Source organism: Epinephelus lanceolatus, chromosome 24 (assembly GCF_041903045.1).
Source record: "Epinephelus lanceolatus isolate andai-2023 chromosome 24, ASM4190304v1, whole genome shotgun sequence".
In the NCBI taxonomy this organism is placed as follows: Eukaryota; Metazoa; Chordata; class Actinopteri; order Perciformes; family Serranidae; genus Epinephelus; species Epinephelus lanceolatus.
In genome coordinates, this window is record NC_135757.1 from 18,175,894 (window position 1) to 18,195,354 (window position 19,461).

General features: G+C 40.4%; 1 protein-coding gene across 24 annotated transcripts in view; it reads left to right on the forward strand.

The window, feature by feature from the left end:
• The window catches only part of tns1a (tensin 1a), a 114,705-nt gene that overhangs the window by 37,903 nt on the left and 57,341 nt on the right, over positions 1–19,461 (forward strand). For 4 of the 24 annotated variants that reach the window (XM_033616169.2, XM_078165680.1, XM_078165679.1 and 1 more), the window contains exon 1: positions 11,498–11,635. The exons of the other annotated variants lie outside the window; for them this stretch is intronic. The gene's annotated coding sequence lies outside the window, so the exon portion shown is untranslated. Of the gene's footprint in view, positions 1–11,497; positions 11,636–19,461 lie in introns of those variants that run through there. 24 annotated transcript variants of the gene reach the window in all.

Below are 19,461 nucleotides of genomic sequence, written 5' to 3' on the forward strand. Positions count from 1 at the left end.
ATTACAGCTTTTGGGGTTTGCATCACTGCAACATGTAGTTTCATTTCAATCAGGAGAAACTCATTCTGAGAGAAAAGAATATGTATTTACATGTGCACATAAGTATGAGAAATGTAAAAGTCTTTGGCAGTTAGACCCAATCGTGATATCATCTATTCCAGGAGGGTGGTAAAGACGTAGTAGATTAGGGATCCCCCCCCCCCATGGATTCTAGACGCTGCTGGTGGTAATGGTGGTGATGAAATGAGATGAAGAGGGCGCTGAGGGTCTGGATGTGAAGAGGAGTGGGCTTTTGATGAGCTGGTCCTGGGCTCTGGATAAGGTGACTGGAGGTGAATGAGGTGGAGGAGAGGGTGACAAAGTTTGATTGGCTAACCAGGAGAGGGAACACCGTAGTCAACTGATTGGTGGGAGTGGGATAGAGAGAGAATTGTGAATGGATATAGCATAAAGACAGTCTTCCTGATTGAACTTATGCTAAGCTTTATTTCCCAGAAGGTCCATGTCAGGCTACTCTACACCATAACCTACACCCTACTCTACGCTGTACCATAGGCATAGCTTCAGTGCAGAACTATAAACTGGACTGGTGAGGTTGCAGATTGCAACCAACTGAAATTTCTCCGGTGTGCCAAGCATGTAGGAGAACTGCAGTTGCCAACGCAAAAACACAGCAACACACATGGCCCTATCTAGAGCCAGTGTTTGGTTTGACTGTCCTGAGCTACTGTAGAACAACATGGTGGACTTCCAGGACAGAGACCTTTCCCATATGTAAATATAAATGGCTCATTTTTAGGGTTAAAAAATGCAAAAGGACCAAAGAACACTGATTCGTTCAGCAAAAACCTAATGTGATGTCATCTGGCATTGCTTTAGCCAATTCAATACTTGCAGGGCTCGGTCCCATTACATTTACATCCTACAAATATTCATTCCATCTCCCATTCACTTCAATTGAAACATGCACAACAGAAGAAATCAAACAAATACTTATTTTGTTGCGATCTCTAGATTGCCGTCGTTGATCTCAGATCAAAGTTCCCCTATTGTAAGTCATTATCATTATCATTGTGAGTATCATAAACCCAAAACATTGGCAAGCCTTCTGACTCATGGTTTTCTTACCGAAAACCCATCTTTCCCAAATCATGCATCATCCTGTTCCCAGTACCTGAAACATGTTTTTCTATTTCAACCACCACCTCATGCATTTGCCTCTCTAAATCAATCCCATAATTCACATGCATATATTTTTTTCCAAAAAAAAGTCATGAGAAACATTGTTTGCACCCTGAGCTGCAGGATGTTTGCGAGGAAAATCCTGAAAACTGAATAGGAAGTGAAACCATGTGGTGTTTCGTCTCTGCTTCCTCGCATCAAAATATTCCACAGTTCCACCTCTTCACAGTCACACTCGCCACATTTGATCCCAATCTGCAGTGGAAAGGGGAAGAATGCATGGGGAGAGTAAATGAAAAGGAAGGAATGAATGACAGAGAGAAGGGAGGGAAAGGGCGGAGGGGAAGAGCAAAACAAGGCTATTCTTAGTGGTTTTAGTTGTGACTGGCGGGGAGAAATGTTGAAATGTCTCTCTTCTCTTTTCCCTCTCCTCTCCAGTCTGCCCTGATTCTTACCTCCTCCTCCTTTCCCCAAAAACATCCCCAAAACCATCGCTCAACCCAAATATTACTATAGGAACAAAAGCTGTGTGTTCCCAAAACATCAGAGGAAAAATCACCCAAATACCTCCAAAACCAGGCAAAGCCATTTGTGGTGGCAATTGGGGGAATAATCAGGATAGCCAGAGTCATGAGTCATTCATTCTGGTGGTGACAGACATTGGACAGGAAATATTTTGAAGGAGGAGGAGAATGAGGTGTATGTGTGTGGGAGAGGAGAAGAACTGATAGGAAAAAAATGTTTTTTTTTAATTTGGTTAAAAATGAGAGTTTTGGCACAATTTTCCCTAATCCTTATTTGCTAATGTGCTAATCATCTAAACAACAATCTAAACATTTATATTGGCTTCGTCCAGCGAAATGACCCTTGAATAAAAATAAACAGGGCACATTATGGCAGTGGCACGCTCATTGTTTCAGGCCATAAAAGTACAGAAAAGTAAAGTCTTTGTGCAAATATGGTTGTGGATTTAGGCAGGCGGCGATGCTTTCTTCAGCTGACTCCACGCTGACCTTGAACAGTAAATTTGTCATGAAGCACAATGAGGTTGTCGCCAGCGGTTTGCAGCTCACCAGAAGTGAAGATAACTGCTGCACTGCAATGATTTCGTTTTATGTGTTTATTATTTCAAGCTGCCGCAACTTCCCTCTTTATGCTGTATAGTAACCAGGACACTAAAAGACAGTTGTTTGAATGCTTTAATGGTGGTGTTATTATGTTTTATGCAGCGTCTCTGTGTTTTTATGGCATTTTAATGGGGCCTTTCTGATTTTTATGAGTGTGTGATTAAGGTAAATGTTTTTAACATATGATGTGAGACAATATACGTGTAATTTATTCATACAAAGTGTCTGCACTATACCCACTATCACTTCATTTGTTTAATTTGTTTAGTTTTCTGAGTCATGCAAATAATTAAGTAATTTTACTGCAAATCAGGATGTACAAAAGTAAGTTTAAAGAAGTTTTTCATAATTATACTTGCACATTCATGTATTGTTTGTAAGAGTATTGTAGTCTTAAAGAGTCTCGTCTTCTAGGCTGGGTTTGCCTCTACACGGCTCTCACGTAGACTGTATTAAATAATGCTTGTAGCTACCGTGATGTCACCCAATCATTTTTGGACTCCCGTTTTGAAGCCTCAATGTCAGCATTTCAGTCGTCGCTTTAGCCAGTAGTGACCAAATTTGGACGAGAGGGTCGAGCTGTGGAGGTGCAAGGGGTGAATCTGAATCACAGACTGTGGTGATACCTTGCAGATTGCCTATCACACAAGCAGCTCTGTCCGTAATAATGCATAACTTTAAGCCTTAATTAAATGTGAATGGTTGAGTTATATAAAAATTAGAGCCATTCCACTTTTAAGTCACTCTGGATCGACATTCGTCACACTTCTGGTTATAGCTGGAATCAGTCGGTGAATACAAACATGGAAGACAGCTGCAATGTCATTGGAGGGACAGTGAGGTGTTAGACCAGTGAAGCCATTAACACCACACCACCACACACACCTCCGTACAGAAGTAGCAGCCATTGCTCCACAAAGAGCCATAATTTAAAACTTGTCTGTCGTTTTCCTCATCCTCTCCCTCATTATCATCTGCCTATGAATTTACTGGCCTCTGCTGCACGTAAGCTTACAACTGAAAACGTAAATGTCGACTTCAGTAGCCTCCATGTTTACTTACGTACAACGCAAGCTGCTGGGACTAATTTGTTATCGTTCTTCTGCGCATCCAGTTCACACTGGACTCTGACATTGGTCACGTTTAAAAAATATTATTAACAAGAAAACAAAAAAATCAAATCTAAGCAGTAAGACTTGCGGAGTAAACATAGTCTCAATGGTGTTTACTGAACTCTGTTGGTGACTCGAGAAATTGCAACAAACTGGCATCTCAAGGTGTTTGACAGCAAGAAACATCTAGTGTAGGTAACACTGTCTATCACCATGCAAAATGTTGTAATAATACAACTATTTCTGCATTTGCTCACTTGCTGTGTGGACTTAAATACCTTGCTGCTCCAGCAGGAGAATGTGGAAAGTCAGTTTCTAAAGCAGATGCACAGCATGATGTTCATTTCACTAAAAGAATCTGACTTATTGCACCTTTAAAGTCCATAAAACATTTTGCCAGTGTCCCTGTAATCTTGTTGTCAGTGGAACGATTAGTGATATGTTTCCCTTTCTCTGAAAATCCATAACCACATGTGGTTCAATCATTAACTTTTAAAGCTTATGAAAATGTCTTTGCAGAACATCCAAAAGACAGATGTCCACTAATGTGCCTTGATGAAGAACGGCTAATCGTCTCCGGCTACCCGTCATTTTCTGTTTTCCTTTTCGTTCGACCACAACCATCTCTGTGTGGACGGGTGTTTTTGGAGCCCTGAGGATGTTATAGCTCGGCGACGGATGCATTCTCGTCCCGCGGCATATATGAGGCAGACTTTGTGACCTTAGTGTAGTTGTTTTGGTTGTCTACGGTGAGGTGGAGGTTTGTCGGGACAGGGGTGCTGTGGCTGGGATACTGCCCAAAATCCGTCTGGACACCCAAGTTGTGGGTTGGAGACAGATGCTCTCTGTTAGACAGGAGTCTGGGTCCTCATACCTGACTCACGGGTGTTTGAAGTCATGCTGGGAAATTTTGGTGTAATAAATTAAATGAACAAAACTTTGTATTAGAATTCAAATTCCTCAAAAGCAGAAACTAGTTGTTGTGGTCAGTATCTATGCATGAGAGCATATATATGTGTCAGCACTGTGGGAACTTGCCGATATTTCATGAATGTTTCCCACTGTTTTATGGGTTCACTCATTCAGGGTCACAAATACATCAAAACACTCCATTGCCTGGATTCAGGGTTCGATTTTGGCACCGCTGCAACAAAAATATGCAAACAGTCATCCGATAGCATAGCATCGGATTTGCGTGTGTGCAAGTATGTGTGTTTTCTTGTTGTGACTGGATAACGCAGTGTCTGTAAGCTCTCTGTTCTCTCTCACCCTCCATGGAAACAAGCCCTCATTATTCCTTATGATTTATCCCTGCCATGTCTTGGAGGAGCCTCCTGGAATGCCGCTGCAGTGGTTTGTGCTGTTCGATGGGCTGGCGGGCTGGAAGACACAGGCGAGGTTTGGCAGGGGAAGGTAGGGCCATAGAGGAATGATGGGAAAGGGCTGGACAAGGCAAGCGAGAGCACAAGAACTTTGAATATTCCTCATGTAAACAACAACGCTGGAGGGAGGGTGCTTTTGTCTTTCCTTGGCTGCATTTTGTAACACACTGTTTACATGTTTTTAAAGAAAGTATATTGTGGTCTTTGACATGCCGTATGTGTTGCTGCTGCAATACTACCTCAGCCACAAGACAAATTTGTTTGGAAAACTTCTGTGTGCTGCTGTGATGCAAGATAAATGCAAGCTGCAAAGAAATTTGACATTGCATTTCAGGTATGCTATGGTTTGTCAAGCCTTGAAGGTTCAGGTTTCAAGATTAAAGCTTTGAGAATGTCCTCAGAAAGAGAGTTGAGCCTAGTTTAGTTTGTGCACTGCAAACCACAAAGCTATAGGGAGAGTGTAGTTGATGACATGACTTGCTGTTTACCTAAAACTCTCCAACTACTACAAAAGCAACAAGTCCTCCAACCAATATGACCACAGAGGTTGTTTGTTTCTGCGTTTCCTTAATAAGTGTCCCCAACCAGTTGCAGGAGACGTCTTCATACCTCAATGATAGAACAGGTTGTTTGCCAACGGCTTTCAAATGAAATATATGACCTTTAACAATTGCTGTTTTAAACATGTTAATGTTGTGGTTAGGTTTTGGAAACGATCATGGTTTGGGCAACACTTTCTCTTACCTTAATGACAGAATATATTTCAACTGACTTCCAAAACAACATATATAACCGTCCCCAAAACAAGATAAACAACCATCCTAACAATCGCATATTTAAACTTGTCCTTAATATTATGAAACAGTTGCAATTACAATGTAAAAATTTGTGAAGGAAAGGCAACAAAACTAGGTGGTTAGGTGTAGAGAATTACCACCCAATCTGCAATTAAAGTTCACGTCCATGTCTCTGAAAACACGGGTGCTTCACACACGTCTCTTCCCGGCAGCACTGAAGAACCATACAATCAGCACAGTTTCAAGATGGGCACCCAAAATTCAGTATCTGACCAAATGTCTCCCCTTCTGTTCCTGATATATGACATTGAATAATGGCCAGAAAAGTGGTTTTGCAGAACATTATGATGTCACTGTGAAGCTGAACTCTGACCTTTGAATATAACATGTCACTTCATCATGTTATCCTATTTGTCATTTGTGTGAAATTCTCTAATAATTTGCGTATGAATACATGAGTTATGGCCAAAAAGAAAGTTACTTTGAAGTCACTGTGACCTTGACCTTTAACCGCCAAAATTTAATCAGTTGTGTCCAAATGGATGTTTGAGCCAAATTTGAGGAGATTCCCTCAAGGTGTTCTTGAGGTATTGCATTCACGGGAATGAGACAGCTGCAAGGTCACAGTGACCTTGACCTTTGACCACTGAAATCTAATGCTTTCATAGTTGAGCCCAACGTTTTTGTCAAATTTGAGGAAATTCCCTCAAGGCCTTCTTGAGATATCATGTTCACGACAATGAGAAGGATGCAAGGTTACAGTGACCTTGACCTTTGACCACTGAAATCTAATGAGTTTGTTGTTAAGTCCAAGTGAATGTTTGTGCCAGATTTGAAGAAATTCCCTGAAGGACATTCATATGAACGCAAGATATCGCTGGTGTGAAGACATAAAAATGTCATGATTTGGTTTTAAATAGGAAGCCTACTGTTCTCTTACGAAAGTATTGGGATGTATGTCACATGACAGACATGACATACACCACTAGCGTATTATGCCACACATGCTAGCTTACTACGCTACATTATTTTTAAAAGAAGTGACCTCAGGGCATGAACACCGGTCTCCATAGTGAAAGGCCTGCATTTGAGTGACCCATCCACAACTTATAACTTAAGTATGTATGTTAAAATAGCTCAACATTGACTTTTGGTTTCATACAGGATGCGAACAGCTGTCTTCCGGGTCAGAGTCATGTGTTTGTTTGACCCATCCATCCACCCCGTACTTCCTATGCAGACTTTATTGCTCTTTTTTGTCACCTGACTGCTTGTACAAACAACCTATGGTGTTGTTTTTTAGTGGACAATGGTCTCTATGTAGGTCTTGATTTAAAGATAAAGCATTTCTTGAGCATTGATACCATGCAAGACCAGTTTTATAACAGTAAAGGTCAAAGCCTGGACAAGGCTGAGAATTGCTGACATTTAATCCACATTTTTCTCAGGGTTTAGGTTTTGTGTGCTACCACACTGCAACAGCACTCAGTGTTTTCAACACTTTTTTCTTTCTTTTTCAGCGAGGAAACTAAAAATCTCACGACTTGTTTACTTATCGCTGCTGTCAGCTGGAGCCGAACAAAGTGCCTCTTGTAATCAGGCTTTTCCACTTCCTGTAGTTGTAGATGTTCACAGATGTTGGCGCAACACCAGGGGTGAAACAGTAGGACTGGGACGTGAGTCACAGGCGCAGTCCAAGAATAAAATAACGGAGGTTATCAGACACATTAAAAACCAAGGGGGCGTATTCCTGTTGGCACAATTATACTTCCCAGTCTGTCAGGTAGAAAGCATTTATTTTCTCTGGGCACAATACTCTTACAACTTCTAATGCATTGTTAATAGTAATCTTCTGTGTCAACCAGTGGGATGAGGGCAAGCAGTTGGTTACTTTACCTTGTTATTTATCTTGAAAACGAGAAAAAATCTTTAATTAATAACTAATAATAGTTTACAATTACATAAATGGAAAAAAATTACAATGTTAATGCCTCAACCTTGAACTAAGAAAGTACACCCTTGTCTTAAAAATATTAAGGTTTTGAAGCAGATCTGGCTGAACATGCTGAATTTCTATTTTTAGCAGATTCAATAGTTCCTTTGTCATGCAAAAGGAAATCCAGGGGATATTATTGCCGTGAGGAGACTCACACTGTCCTGTTTCATCTCGAGTAGCCCAAAATCCCTTTTTGTCAAGCTGAGCTCACTCGCAGCTTACATAACACGAACACTGATGTGCAAGAAACAGCTAAGCATTTTAGGAGAAGGAAGGAAGTTCTGTCAGAGTTTATAGTGATATGGGAAAACTCTCAGGGTGTGTACCTGTAGCTCAGACTTTTACTGCTACAAAGTGACTTAAAAGCTCATTTGTTTGTCTTTGAGTTTATTCATGCACATTCCAGACTCCACTAAGCCTGACTTGAACTAAGCTCCTTCAGAGCAGAACTGGGGAGGTCAAGTGATTTGGGGTCAAGCTTTTTAATCCCGGCATCCTAACGTTTTAATCTGCATCCTAACATGTGGATGTGTGAAAAGTAAGAGAGGCCTTTAATTAGACCTCTCGCAAATGACATGCTCCATTAAATGCAGCCCAGAAGCTCTTTAACACCTCAGGAGGCACCGGTGCAACTTTGTTTTACCACCTACTGTAAAACTTAGGACTATTTAGTCCATGTGCATGTGTTTGTGCGGACACTGAAAGTTTGGATTGACATTGAAAGAGAAAAATGGGATGTTAGAGGTGAAACCCGAGGCCAAAGAAGTCACTGAACAGGTTCCATGACTCCTTTTCAGTGGTGTTTTACAGACTCTTTTCCTTCTAAGGTTCTGCTTTTTTATCTGCTTTATCTTCCAAAAGGAAAAAGCGCATGGAGCAAGACCAAAAACACAGTAAGACGTGCATAGAAGCAGGGGATGAGGAGCGCTCAAGAATGTTGGCATGGAAAAGAGAGTAACTATCCAAGCATGAAAGTGAAAAAGGTACAACAAGAGCGAGAGGGAGAAAATGATGAGACACACACGTGCACACACACACACACTCGCATTCACGAGAGCCAAGCCTCCTCATTCCTGAGCAGCCCGTTCACAGAGGCAAGTCTGTTTCCCCGGCGCAAACACGTCACATCAAAGAGCCATCACAGCACGTCTCCATAGCGACGTCCTTCAGTGGTATAGATGCAGCGAGGTAGTTGGGAGATAGAGCTGGCAGACAAACTGTATGGGCGGCCTAATAACCGGGTGCTAGCAGATGACTGATGGCCCAATTTACCTCAGTCCTCGTCTGGAGGTCAAGAGCTAAGTTCACCCCAAGTGCTGAAAACCCAACGGGACACTGGCAAATATTTCCCTCCCAAGTATTTTAGAGAGGAGGGATTTTGGGGTAGCCTGTCTGTCAATCTCAGCTTTTTGCTCTGGAGTAATGGTGCATGCATGTGCGACCTTATAGATTGTCGCTGCAGGTAAAAACTACAGCTCTGCAGCTTTTCTCCAACTCTAAGATTAAATGTTTTCATGTCGCGCATAAAACTTTTGAGAGTGCCAAAGATAATTTTGTGTTAACCCACACTTTAGTACAGCACTGTACAGATTATAGAATCATACGAAGCATACTATAGTCACTTGAGAAACAAAATTTACTTTAGTTTCTTTTTTTTAATTGACAAGATTATTATCTCATTATTCAGAAAAAATGAGAATTAACGAGATTCTAATCTTAGAATTCTGAGAAAAGTTTTCAAGGAAAAAAATTGCTTGTTTTTCTGGATTAATAAGATTACTACCTGGTTAAATCAGAAAAATGCAAATTAACAAGACAAGAATTAATAAGATTTTTATCTCGTTAGTTCAGAGAATGAGCACTAATAAGATTCTTATCTCCGAATTGGAAAAAAATTGCAAATTTTTCTTAATCAAATGGTTATTATCTATTTAATTTATAAAAAGAATTATGAGAAAAAATTTTGCTTGTTTTTCTCAGTTAAAAAGATTACTATGTTTGTAATTCAGAAAATAACTACATTATTTTCCCATTAAACCAAAAAAAGGAGAATTAACAACATTCTTGTGTCAGATTTCTGGGGAAAATTTCATAACAAAAAAAAAAATCTGCTCATTTTCTAAAAATAAAATGATTATTATCTTGTTAATTCAGAAAAATATAATTAACTATATTATTTTATATTGTATGGATTAAAAAGGTTATTCAATCAGAAAATTGAGAATTAAGAAGATTCTTGTGTAAGAATTCTCAGAAAAAATTTATGGCAAAAAAAATCAGCTCATTTTTTTAGATTAAAAAGATTATTATCTCGTTTATTCAGAAAGTGAGGTTTATCATTATGTCATCACTTTAGAAAAGAATTATGCGAGTTCTTAAAGAAATTTTAATTTAGAGAAATGTAAAATAACAAGATTATTTTTTCCATTAATTCAGAAAAAGAAGGATTAACAAGATTCTCATATCAGAATTAAAAAAAAATCATGGCAAAAAAAAAATTAATTAAAAAGATTATTATTCAGAAAAACGAGAATTAACAATATTATCTTCAGAATTCTGAGAAAAGTTTCCACATAAAATAAAATAAAAATGCTAGTTTTTCTGGATTAAAAAGATCATAATGTGGTTCAATCATAAAAGTGAGAATTAACAAGAATTCTCCCAAAAATTGTATGGCAAAAAAAATGGCTATTTTTTTTTATAATTGAAAATATTATTTTCTTGTGAATTCAGAAAAACAAGAATTAACTTGGAATTCTTAAAAAAAAATTCATTGGAAAAAAATTCTGATTGTTTGGGTTTGTTTGTTTTTTTTTTAATTCAAAAGACAAGATCATCTTGTTATCTCAGAAATGCAATAATTAATCTCAGAATTCTAAAAAAAAAAAAGAGTTTTTATCTCACCAGAGATTTTTTTTTCCCTTTTTTTCTCTTTTTTTTTTACATTTATTGTGTAATACGCTGATGACAGAACAAGTGAAAACAAGTGCAGAGACATATAAACAGTCAAGAAAGACAACCATATAAGGTGTGAAAATGACATACACAAAATAAAGACTGAAAAAACAGCAAAAAAATTCAAAACAAACAAGATGAGCACAGCCTGAAACTGTTAGGCGTAGAGGCAAAAGAGTTCCAACAAAACTGTGTAAACAGGTGGATGTGTAATCTTGTTAATACAGAAAAACAGGGCCAATATTTTTTTTATTTCTTAAGTAAATGCATTATGCTTCTTATTTTAAACACTTTCTATTTATATTCAGTGTGCTCAGAATACTTCTAAGATAAGACAAAACTTTTATCTGGAAGGAGATTTTTGTGGTTCAGATTCTTGGTATACCTAATAAATGCAGTAAATACACTACATATAGTATAATGAAAAACAAGAAGTAAAATAGAGTTTGGATTGAGAGATATTTTTTTTGCAGAAACACAAACAGAAAAGTTATTCCTTCTCTCCTTCCCATTCTCCCACTCACTCCCTCTGTCAAGCATGTGTCAACAGCTCCAGCGAGGGCTATGAGGAAAAGGAGGGAGGAGAGACAGAGAGGGAAATAGACAGACAGAGCGGGTTAGCAGAGGGAGGGATACAGAGGGATACAGTTACTGTCTGCCCCCGGACGGCTTTTGCTCTCTCGTTTTGGGTACCGGAATCATAAGGAGCCCCAAGCCACTTTCTTGGCCTTATATAGCGTGTTTCAAAATTTCTTGGCAGTTGACGGGAGGAACCAAAGCCAGCAGTATAAAGAGTGTATCCTGGTCCAGTCCAGAGGCTGCACAGACATCCACATGCGCGCACACATATACACAGAATTGAGTTCAGTAGCTCTCTGGCACGCGTTTGGGATTACTGCTGTTGTTGTGAGCGAGAGGGGCGGAGGAGGAGGAGGAGGAGAAGGAGGAGGAAAGTGTCTGTATTTGGTACTCCCTCTCTTGCCCTCTTTCTCTCCTGGAGGGGGGTCTGAAGGCAGGAAGAATGCAGAGGTAGAAACAAGGCAGAGGGGGAGAGAGCGTGAGAAAAAGTGGCACCGGTGTGCAGGTAAGACATCTGGGGGAGTAGATTTTCAGATGCGTAGAGGGATTTTGTCTCAGAGTATTCCATCTGTACTTTGCGTGGTTCGCATGTTGAATAAAATTTCTGAATTTGTAATTCTTTGCATTCTTTTGTGGCTTAAAATGAGTCTTGAGAAAGCTGAATTTTAGTGCATTCAAAGGCTGTTGGTGCAACATAGAGGGATTTTTGTCATTTCAAAATGCTTCACCCTGCATGTTTTGGATGTAGGCTGCTCATGGGAAAGTTGCTCCCATGGGAACGGGACAGACAGAGTTCATTTGAGTTGCTGTTTGAGGCTTGGGGAGCCTTTCATGACCCGACGAGAAGTGATTTGTGGCGGCAGAGCTGGGAAGAGACCCGGAGCAACTGGTCAACACAGCAGGCAAACACGTGTTTTCTCTCTCAGCGTAACCTGCATCTGTTGTGGCATTACAAGACATGAAGTAGAGCAGTTGGTTACGTCTGGAGAAAATATCTTTTTAGCTTTGATTTTTCCTTATTTTCCTTTGCTCTGTCTTTGGCATTTTCTCACCCTTTTTCTTTCTGACACCTCTGAGAGAGGATGCAGACTGATGATGGCAATCACTTACCTTTGACCTTGAGCTAACACAAGGATGGCAGTTAAACATGGATGGTCAAAAGGTCACGAGGCTTGTATGTCCTGTCTCCCACTCAAGAGTCAAAACAACGGAAAGGAATGCAGTTTTATTGCACTGCCAAAACTCTTTTTTTTTTTTTTTTGACTATGACGCATTTTTCTTGAGCACTTCTTGCATCTGAAGCCATTACATAACCTTGAACCTGCTGCTCTTGCCCTGGCATCACACTTTTTAAATTGGTCATAACTCTCAGGGGAAAATGCTCTACCACTTTCTCCAACTCGCCCAGAAACCCTCTTAAGCTGCCGAAAGAGCCCTAACTCATGTCTCCCTTGTGTCTCATAACATGAAGATGTTCTCTAAGAGTGATGCTTATAGAACGGCTGCTTTCCCTGTAGAGCTATCCCTTTCGAACTATTTGTCTCTTCCATCTGTCTCTTCCATCCCTTAATAACATACCTAGCTTCCCCTCAGGGCGGTTCATCTTTTGACACATCAGAGGAGTAAAAGCTTGGCAGCCTTAAGAGAAATGCTGAGAAAAAAAACATACCATAAATCGCAGAAAATCATCTTGAAAGGACACCCAACAGAAATTCCAACCGCATGTTTGTGCAGATATGTTTGTTTTCCCAGGTCACGCATCGCATTTGATTTGCAGATTGAATTTTAAGATATTCTACTTCACCAGAAGAGCACGCAAACAGAAAGTGGGGCTGGTAAACTGTAAAACTGCAAGATCCTCGAGCTGCGTCAGCTACAAAGTATGTGCCAGGAAGTGTTATAAAAGCAGTAGTGACCAGGGAGGATGGCATTTAACATGCAACCACACAAGAGGCCAAGGCTGAATTAGTACAGGCTCGGCTACCCACTTAACTTATTTCTGTAAATAAGTGACAGGCAGGCAAGGGAAAGTAAAAAAGCAAGTTTAGTTTAAAAGGAAATTTCAATGCAAGGTAACACAAACTGTTTTCAGATTTACACTGTAGACATGCGCATAAATTATGGCTTTCATAGAAGTAATTGCAGCAAAAGAGTGTTCACAAATCCTTCTGAGCATCTTGTGTTCTACAAAGCCTATATTTTATGGCACTTTTCTGTGTGTGTATACCATTGATTCTGGCTTCTTTATTCTTGCTTCACTGTGCTATTAGTGGTAGAATGAGAAGAGCATCGTGTTGCCATCCCTAATTAACCAGGAAGTGATAGGCAAACGCTGTCCGGAACAGACCCATCAGCACCGTCCAACATCGGCTCCATCCAGTAATGATGAAAACATGCTTGTTTTCAACTCACATATAAGCCTGGCCTTTGAAGTGCAACCAAATTGCACACTTTTTTTATTGCAAACCTAAACCGACTCAGGTAATTTTTAGTTTTAAACCCATGCCAAATGTTAGACCTCTCCCACGATTGAAATGACCTAACATTTATGATATGCGGTCATGCCCCTCTTACATAAAACTCCAAGGCGGGCTTTCAGATTTGGAGGTTTTCAACCTGTGTCCAAAGTGAGCCACAATTGCACATCTGATATTCATCATTTCCTTGTTTAATGGGGTATTTTGTCGTCTGTAGCTCGCAGCGATTTGGTTGTAAGCGTACAAGGGGCGAAGCAGCCAAGCCAGAGCCCACTCACCACTCACTGTGGCTTGACCATGACCAACTAGCTGTTTCCTCAATGATCCATGGCCTCTATGGCCATGCACTTGATGAAGTTCCTTTAGAGTTGACATCGGCATGTCGGTTTCAGAGTGAAATAATGTGTCTTGGACACAAATCTGAGCTCAGTGGCAATCAAAATTGTTAGAATAAGAAGGTAATCCACTGTGATGAATCTCATTATAAATAACCTTCTGTATGTTGTGGTGTATTTTGTCTCAACCATTTAGGGTAGGAGCAAACGCTTGTGCCTGTCGGACAATTTTCATGCTTATTTATGGTTAACACATGGTTAACCATGTGGTAGTGATTTTGTTCTCATGTGAAAAAACATATTCCCTTCTTGTGTTATCCACAAGATTTAGATAGTGGATTTTTCATGAGGATACTTTTCGCTTAGAATTTTTACATCGCAGAGAAAGCTTCCAAAGTGCTTCAAAGGTTGTTGTTTTATCATCCAGTCATGGTCTTGTCATCTATTCGATGGTTTTCATGCTGTGGGAGGACGATGTTTGTGTTGTGCTACCGAGTGTTGATGGACGCCAGTGGAAACAGCTGGCAGGCAGTGTGTTCTACTTTACAAAAACAATTATTTAGACTTCATGTGTATACACCAGCTCTTTCCCATCCTGTTTGGGTGCAAATAGCAAGTGGAGCTTCATGGGCCAGCCCAGAGTGAAATGCATGTTTCACAGTGTTTGGTTCCAAAGTTTGAAATCCACCAAATAGCTTAGACCCTTAACACAATAACATGTGGATCCTCTGTTCTAAAGAATACTAATCATCTTTATAAATGATAGATAGCATCTGAGTGGTAAAACTTTCCCATGCAGTGTTCTTTACTGGCAACATTCTGCATGAGTCATTAATTTCACCATTATTTTACTACAACGTGATTTAACTCTCTTTTTAAGCTCTACATCAGATATTATTCAGCAGCTGACATCGCTCCATGCTGCCAGCGCACTCCCACCAGCAACACACTGCCACCCAGTCGAACACGGCGCACTACACACTTGACATTATGTCAAAATGTCAGAGCGGGAAAAGGAACACGCTCTTCACCATCACAGTGCTTGGCGGATTTATTAGCCTTCCAAGTTAAACAGAAACCCAGCCGATGTATAAATCCCTCTAAAGGGGCTGTTTGAGCTTCAGTCCTTATTTGGCCCCCGTTTGGAAAGTGAAGAATTTACTTTCTCAGGCAAACTGCCATCAGCGCGGCAGTGGCTCTTGAGTGGGCAGGAGGAGTGCTTGAGGAATTTTGAGTGTGGTTGGACCAATGGCAGGCTGATTTATTGGAGCCAATGAGATGATTTATGCACAGTGACAAACATGCTTTCTCCCATCAGTTAGGTCGGAGCAGATCAAGTAAGATCAGAGTGAGTAATGCTAAGTCAGAGGACTAAAAGGGCATAAATCTGTGGAAAGACTGCAGCTTTCCCAAGTCGAGAGAATCAAAAAGGAACAAAAAAGTAGACCAAACAACTCAACTTGTATTTCTAGCAAATCTTGACCCCTTTAGAAAAAGTCATCCCATGCAAGACATCAAAGAACATGTTTATATCATATGCAAAAATATGTTTTCTTCCCTTTTTTATGAATCAAAAAGCACAAAACTAAAACAATAAATGCAAACCCTCTTTTATTATTTGCAGAGGTTGCTGAGCAAGCCATTCTTGTTCTTCCTTGGTTATCTGAGGATGCTTGTTCCAGCCTGTTTGAAGAGTGTGAGAGTGAAGAGAAAATCAGTATCCTGCTTGGACTGCAGCACGTTTACTCATTATACAACGATTCAACTCAGTGGACCGGGCTCGAGAGTCCTGCTTTGATATCCCGCGCTCTCCATTTCCATATAAACCCACTTGAGTACTTGAGCAGCACTTTTGCTGAAATCATTAAGCCCTCGCTGATCCATTGTGAAGGAGAGGGATATCAAGACAGAGGAGGGAAGCTCCGTGAAGCTGTCTGGACTCACCTGAGACATTTGACCTTTGCTGCGGGTAATTCAACAACGTCCCGCCTCGGCTCACCTCTGTTTGCCCCTAACGAGGCCTCTCAGCTGGGTTGATATTGCAGAGGGGCCCTCCCGGTGGCTCACTTGACTCCTTGTTCTAGTTCAGGGGCTTCCCAGACGCCCCGCGTGACTCCATGAGATTATAAGCTCCCTGTTTTAAAAGCCTAAACTCTCTTTGACTCTCTCAATGTTTGAGAGTTTCCTTTGTGGTCTGCTGGCCACTTGGCTGGGAATTGATCAGGGAGACTCACTCAGAGGCCAAAGCAAGGGTCAACATTCATTGTTTCAAAACTTTAGTTGCATGATATTTCCCTGCATATGCTTAAGAAAAGATGCACGGATAAATACAGACACCAGATGAAGTTCAGGCCTGATGTTGAAGCGTGTGGCAGGGCCTCTCGGAGATTCCTACACTTTTATCCGTCTGAGCTGGTAAAAACCACGTGAAGCTTGTATTAGTCTGGCTTTCAGCTGCACCCACCATATATGGATGAACTCAGTAGCTGTTGTTCTCTTGCTTTGTTGCATGGTGATGTGGTGAGGATTTTGAGTTGCACTCGCTGTTTGAAGGAATGTACGCTTGTGTGATTATGAGGTCTGCATTTTCTCTCTGACTGCCTCACTAACTATGTGATAATGATAACAATATTTGCAAGCACTGCTCATGTCGGATTCTTTGAAAACCACTTTTACATGCACAAATATGTTCCTGAAGAAATGATTTAGCATTTATATGGCTGGGAGCTGGCCAGAAGTCTGGTTTCTCTCAATGTAAACCTACAGTAGCAACCGAAGCTCAAAGTCATCACTATAACCTTCTGACCTTTGGATCAATATTGGAGGGAGTCATCATCAGGACATTTGCAGGCATATGCTACAGTACAGCGCACAGTACAGTACCTCCTGTCAGCTGTAAATAATGGCAGATGCTCTTGCTACGAGGCCCTGGGGCCAATGGGACTGCCGACACTGATATATGAATGTCAGCCGTGGCCCCAGATAGTGAAGGCACTGTAAAGAGCGAGCATGAGCCGACTCGCTTCTGACTTCTGGGAGTAGGAACTTCATCCTCTGTTGGCCTTTGCAAAGCTCCAGTTGAGTAGTTGGCTAATTGCGGTCTTGACCATACAGTTGAATAAACACCTCTCTGAAATGGTGTCAGCAAAAACTGAACAGTATAATATTCATGAGGGTAGTATTTATTGCAGGACAGTTGTATTAGAATGCATCTATTTTAGCTAGGTATATCTAATAAACTGGCAACTGAGCAGGATGGGCAAATTTAAATAAAAAAAGACTGCAGCTGCTAATAGCACCATGAAGTTTGCCTCATTTGCAACTGCTATCTGTTATGCTCCTTTTCAATTCACTAAAGATATTACGCTGATGATATTAGCAGCACAAACACGCCTATAAAGTATGATAGAGAGTGTATAGGTGTGTATAAAGAGTCTGATTGCAATTGTCCATGTGGCAAAATATAAATGCTGCCTTCGTACCAAAAGCACAGAAGTCAAAATTTTGACTAAATGAAGATTAAGAATGGCTTTTGCACTAAATGTATGCATAATACCAAATTTAAATATGTGCCAACAACACAGGAGCACTGAGATGCTATTTCCTTGGAAGCGCAGTTATGCCTCGTTTCCATGTACCTCTATGTGCATATGGAAGTCAACCAAAAATCCATTCATTCCTATACAAACCTTCTTGATCTCTGATTTGTTTGTGAAACTCCTTTTCTCCTATTTTTCTCCAGTCCAGAATTTGTCTTTGAAAAAGCTGAACTTTTGCAACAGACTTTGGACCGTATGCACTGTGCCACAGTTTTTTAATGGCATGTTAAGCTAGCTAACATTGCTATTACGCTAGCTGTGTAACATATAGAATACATGCATGGTGGATCATATGTCTTGTAACAAAATATTTCAAAAAACTGGTTATACACCTCCTCAGCCTCCTCAGTTATTTGTCACCATGCATTATTGGTGCATGCATTATTCACCACTGAGTTTATTACTTTGCAACAGACAGTCTTTATTCATACATCCTTGTCAATGGATACCACATTCCCTCCTCATTTTCACTTTTAGCCACTTCCCTGTAGCACCTGCAGCAGCAACAGTTGTAACTCATTCGCTTTATTAACCCAGAGATTCAAAATGATGTCTTCCAGGTTGAGAGTTTCTCCAAAGGAATGGCTACTCTCGCATGTATACACATGCACACACAAGGACAAGGTCCAACTGTTGTTGGCCTTTTATTAAATACCGGATATCCGACACCCGACATCTTGACCACTGATGGTTTGAGCCACATAGATTTGGTCTGTAAAATCTTTGTTTTTACTGCACACTGCCTTGAGGCGGATTTTTGACTGAAGGCTTGTAAATTTTGGTTTATAACATCAGATTTTATAACATTAACAATGGCTCTTACAGGGATAGTTTGATTTTTTGAAAGGGGGCTATATGAGGTACTTATCCGTAATCAGTGTATTACCTACAGTAGATGGCGGTTGGCACACCCCTAGTTTGGAGAAGCATGCAGGAGTTCCACCAAGGAAGCTAGCAACCTAGCAGCAAAACATATTTTAGCCACCCACAAAAAGTCTCAGTTTAAGTGTACACTATATTGAGAATATTTTCACCCCTCTACTTTGCCGTCAGACAGCTCTCTCCAACATGGAACTGAACATTAACTTAAACTGAATCTATGCTTTCTTCAAAACAGTAATTTTACCTCGCAGAACACGGGAGCTGCTGGTCGACCACTGCCTTGAGCGGTTAGTTCTGTTGTGTTATTGTGTAACTTCGGCGTTTTAGAGGGTTAGTTCTGATTCACCAAAGTCACACAATAACACAAACAAACTAAACGATTGAGGCAGTGGTCGCCCAGGAGCTCCCATGTTCTGCAAGATAAAATTGCTGTGTTTGTCAAAGGAGTCTGGCTTTGAAGAAAGCATAGATAAATACAATGGCACCCATCGAAAAGGGCTGTCTAACGGCAAGATAAAGTGGTAAAAAATATTCTATATTTAGTATACATTTAAATTGATATTGCTTTTTTAGGTGGCTAAAATATGTTTTGCTGTGGCCCCCATCCACAGCAGTGCATTGCTTAGCTTCTGTGGTGCTTCTCCTGTCTGCTTTTTCAAACTGGAGTTGCATAGACAACGATCTACTGTAGGTAATACACTGTGAGGGTTAAGTATCTCCTACAACCCCAATTCAAAAACACCAAACTGTCCCTTTAATATCAGCAAGCAGTTGATTTCAAGGTACAGATCATACTGCAGTGTGCCAGTAATGCATATAAACATAGAAATTAGCGCAAACATTTTGTAGCAATATCATAAAATATCTCAGTATGCTCTTGGTCAGCTTCATGTTTTCAGTGGAGCACATGACTCTATCAGCAGTGACTGGTGGACTGATGCCATCACATTGCATATCAGCATGCACTGGGTGGGATCTGTTCTGCTGCGATGTTATCCCACTACTGTATTCTGATATGCTTGATGATAACATTACAAA